Source organism: Brassica oleracea, unplaced genomic scaffold, assembly GCF_000695525.1.
Source record: "Brassica oleracea var. oleracea cultivar TO1000 unplaced genomic scaffold, BOL UnpScaffold00576, whole genome shotgun sequence".
In the NCBI taxonomy this organism is placed as follows: domain Eukaryota; kingdom Viridiplantae; phylum Streptophyta; class Magnoliopsida; order Brassicales; family Brassicaceae; genus Brassica; species Brassica oleracea.
The window spans coordinates 153,373-158,544 of NW_013617420.1; positions in this window are offsets into that span (position 1 = coordinate 153,373).

Consider the following 5,172-nt stretch of genomic DNA (forward strand, 5'->3'; position numbering starts at 1 on the left):
CCCGACGAACACGCCAACCGTCTTAAACAAACGCAACCCGATCACTCTTTTGATCTTCGAACATCCAACACAAGGATAAAAGCGCGCTACAAAAACAAAATCCGAAATTTTGGTCCAGCACTTCCAGTTGGTTTAAAAATTGTCTCTGAAAAGATGCTCGATTCGTGCCACACAAGTCATATAAGCCGAGAACCTATCGCGGACTTTAAATCGGTACAAATCAGATAGAAATCGTAACAGAAAAATCGATAGCCGGCTAATCACCGTACAAACCTTAAAACCGAGAGTAAACCTAGGTCTTGCCCTAAACCCATCGCATTGGTCTCTAACATCTCAAGACATGATATCTAAAAACGATACGAGATCCTAAAACATGTCTCTCCGTTCATATCTAAGCGTTCCCGAAACTTCGTAAAAAATAAATATTTTTTACGAAAATTCACGTCTTGAACAAACCAACGGATTGAACGTCTCGAAAGAGTTAAATATGAGATGACAACTCATGTTTACTTCAAACACACTCAAAACAAAACAATTCAAAACAAACGCCCATTACATACACAAAAACCGCATAGCGGTAGGGATTCGAAGCCACCAACGGCCAGTCCCGATAAAAGATAAAATGGCCAAAACAGGCCCATGCAAAGTCTCGAAATAAAGGCCACACTCGACCATATACAGATAACCAAAGGCCACACTCGGCCACAAACACAAGATAGGCGAACAACATCCTCCCGCCGAATGGTCACTTCACCTCTCAAGGATCGAAGTAAAAGTTCCCGGACATTGAAGCTCCAGGAAACTCGGTCGTGGTCTCTACGTTATCGGGAGAAACCGGGATCGGATCCCAGAATCCCTGGATTTTCCCGCCGATCGGAGGAATAAGCGCCTCAGCGTGGGCATGATCCTTCATGCCACCCTTCATTTCCCTCATCTCCTTCTCGAAAACGTAGTCATCCGCCTGCGTCTTCCAAAGAGTGCCAACCGAACCGCGACACTCACGGAAATCACCCACTAAGGAATAAGCATCCCTGAGGTTCCCATACTCAGCCTGGAATTGGGAGGCACAACCTCTCATCACCTCGACCATCTCTCTCTTACCCTTCCGTTCCGCACGACGAACGGCCCTCTCGTGATCTCGAGTGAGTTTCGAATCCCGCTCCAACATCTCGCTTTGCATACAAGCAAGATCCTTCTCCGCCTTTTCCGCTTTGGAGCAATAGACCATGGCCTCTCTATGGCTCGCCTCAAGGGCCAAGCCGAGCAAGTTCAGACCCTGCAAAATCAACTAACATGTTTAGACGGGAAAAGGAATATATAGATCTATCGGCAAAATTCCCAAAATGAGAAGCCAACCCCATTGATAATGCGAGATCCTTCCGCAACGACCTTCGACCTTCCCAGTTCGTCCACAGACGGGTGAGGGTCAAAACCCGAGGGCAAACCGGAAAAGAAATCGTCAAAGTCCGGGAGAGGAGCCTCGATCGTACCACTCCCATCACCATAGACGAGGTCCGGGTCCCATCCCGGAAGGATGGAATCGTCCATGGAAAAGTCTATGTCACCAAGGTCGATATCCTTACCCTTCGAGGACCTCAAGCTCGCCTCATCAGCAGAAACAACACCAGGATCCAGAGCATCAGGCTCGGAATCGCTGTCTGTTTCCGCGCCCGATGCAAGGCCGGGATGCGCAAACCTCAACGCCCTGCGGACTCTCTTCGGCGAAAAAGAGGTCCAGAAAAATGGACCATTCCTGAGAAGATCCCTCACTGCGATCGTGTCTTTAGGAAACGGAGCGATCGGATTGATGAAGGGGCGATCGTTCGGCTGACTCCAGAACAACGGGATGCAACTCTCTTTGACGGACGCGGTGCTTATACGGGCAAAGAAGAAAAACTTCTTCCACGAGTAGAAGTTGGAGAGAAACCCCTTGACCACCGACATGAAATTCCGAGGGACCAATCGGTACTTGTCCGTCTTCAAGATGATCTGCAACCTGAAGAGCGCTTCGAAGTGGTCAGCGGTGAGGGAGAGACCGTGCTCGAAGCTCAAGATCACGACGCCAATGAGGTGCTGGATACTGATGGGGTTCAGCTGACTTATTTATTCCTCAAAGCGATCCAGCACGCGGATGATGACTTCGGAAATCGGAAACCACAAGCGGCAGCGCACTATGAATGCTTCGTAACAAGTAAGGTAACCCTCCGGGGGACTATCACCACGCTCTCCGCGACGAGGAATCCGAAATTCCACCTTATCCAGAATTCGGTAAAACGACCACACTGTCCGAAGGAAGTCGCTAGTGCTCCTGCTCGGCGCACCATCTTCGATCGAACGATGGTTCATGACGGGAACGATTTCTCGTTAGGAGGCGTGATCGAACCATACCTTGCAGTCCACCACGCCTCGTTCTCGGCCGGGTCTACCGAGTGAGACACAAACTCAATCTTCGGCACAAGAAGCTCTTCATGGATATCTGCGGACGAGGAACCACGAGAGGTACCTTTTTTCGAAGTCTTCTTCTTACTTGACATTTTGTAGATTTCAAAGGAAAACAAGAAGAAGAAGATGGAGAGGAGGGGGAAATTTTTTTTCAAAGAGCTCCATATGAAAATAAGCAAGTGAAAAATTATGAAGAAGTTACCTCCCTTCTTATAAGCATAACAAGTTACTATTTGCCCGCGGACTTTTGAACATGAACTTTGCCCAAATACGCCTATCTCGTCTAACTCACCATACCTCACGCTAGAATCTTGTCGGAAATCCATGATTCTACCGAGCTGGGGGGCTAACTGTTGGGGTCGAAAACGGTTATGACAAAGTTAATGTCCAAGTCTCCGCAAAGGATCGGCGTGAACATTTTTACCGAAGATACTCATCGTAAAAAGAACCTCTACAAGGAATCTCACGGTAAAATCTTGTTCAAATCTCGATTGAATCAAATACCGGCTGTCCCAAGGCAACGGACACGTATCCAAACCAGCCACAGACAAGCTCGAGTATGGCAATCGGACCACGGACAAGCCAATCACGATCGCTACGCAGCGACCAAGCAAGTACACTGCTCGGTCACTACATTGCGACCGAGCACGCGAGCGACCGAGCTCTCACCGAAGTTCAGTTGCTACGTAGCGACCGAGCACGCATACGGCTCGGTCGCTACGTAGCAACCGTGCTTTCTTAAAACGTCGATACGACACAAATCCATGCATTCTCGTCTACTCTTTAATGCTATCTCCCGAAGACCGTGGCAAACCCATTTAATGTTTCTCGTCATTTGAAGTCATCAATCGAACTTTACGATAAAAACCGCGGAAAATTTGTTTTTATCGAAAGAAGCCGTAATAAACGTTTCGAGTCAAAAGACGGCCCAAAGGGACCTAAGACGTGACTCGAAACCCACTTACGATTTCTTAACCAAAAGCCCATAAACCGTAGGACGGTTTATGCTTGGTTCGCAAGGAAAGATAAATGTCAAATTTCCGCGGATAAATACGATGTTTTCGAAGATAATTACGAAGATCGGGAAAATGGAATATCTCCATTTTTTAGCTATGACGGCTTAAGGGCAGAAGAGGAAAAGCGTAAACTGACCTAGGAGCGAGTATATAAGGAGTCCTAGGCGAGAGGCAAAAAAAAAGAGAGAACTTTTTACACAGCAAACTTAGCACTTAGAGCGATTTTAGGCAATTTTCCGTTTTTGTTATTCGAGCTGCGACTCAATTAGGTTTTTGCCGTCTTAGGGTTTTAGAACTAGGAATCTCGCCGACAGCTCTCTCAGCCCAAGCACTTACCTTGTTGTACACGCTCAAACACAGATTCGGAATAAGAACTATCTTGCTCTCTTTTTCGATTTCTTATTTTATTACTGTTCTCGTTTCGTGTTCTGATTGTTTGGCATGTGGTATTAGCAGATATCCGGGACCTCTGGGAAACTAGGGTTCTCCTACTTTCCTAATTAAAACGGAAATCGACAATGCGAATTTCGGTTCCCACAGTTTGGCGCTAGAAGGAGGGGGGTTACGGATCAATCTAACAAATATCATTTAATTTCCAAACCTAATCAAGCTCTAACAAAGCATTAAAGAGAAGTCTGCTTACCTCTTGCTGATTGAAGTGAAAGATGGATCTTCTGGCGATGTTGAATCCGTAATGAATGAAAGGAAACTCCCCAACTGTCATGCCCGCTTCTTGATGATCACCAATCCTCACACATCCAACAAAAATCAATTCTACTAAGCAAAGTAATAAACATTGATCAAGAACAAATCTGTGACAAATCGATTCAAAACCCAATTAGTAAAGAACAAATCTTTGACCTCGATGATGCATGCAACAACAATACAAGTCTAAACATTGATACAAAAAAATTCCTTTGATAGTTCCAATCGATGCACAACAAGCTCAGCTTCTAACCGATAACCTAAACAAAATCAGTAAAAAAAAGGGTGAGAGCTTTCTTTACTTACAGGGTCGAAGGAGAAAGGTTTATAGAGGCTGAGAAGATCATCTGCTTCGTCTTTCAATCCATCTTCGACTTCTTCTCTTTCTCTATCTTTCCTTTTCTTTTGAGGCTCTTCGGTGAAACAGAACGCAATCGTCGTTGAATCAAGAGAGAGAAGATGGAGTGACTTGTTTTGGGTGAGAAAGAAATCGTCTTTGATTCCAGAATCAATCGAACCCCGACGACGATCAAGATCAAAACGCCAGAGAAGATCGAGATTGGAGGAGAAAGAGAACGAGTGGTTTTTCGGTTCAATACCGACGAAGGAGAGAGAGAGAGTCATGAAGGAGAGGTCGAATAGAAATGAGCCACGTTTCGGTTCTTACCAACTCTAATAATCTCCTTCTTAACACCGGTTTTTTCATTTATTATCTTTTTTTTTTTTAACTTTTGCTTAGAACCTCACATCAGAAATACCGATGGAGGTTATGCCCTAGAATTAAAAAATTTTATAGATAAATAAAAAATATTTTAATATCTCTGGATATAGACTTTCTGTAATGTCTCTATGAACAAATTTTACCAAAATAAATTTATAATTCATTGATAAATTAAGATCGAAATTTTCACTTGCGGTTGGAACACTTGGTGCAACCTACCGTCAAATATTTAAAATATAAAGATAAGAAAGATAAAAAAAAAAAACTAGTTTAAAAAAAAAAAAAAAA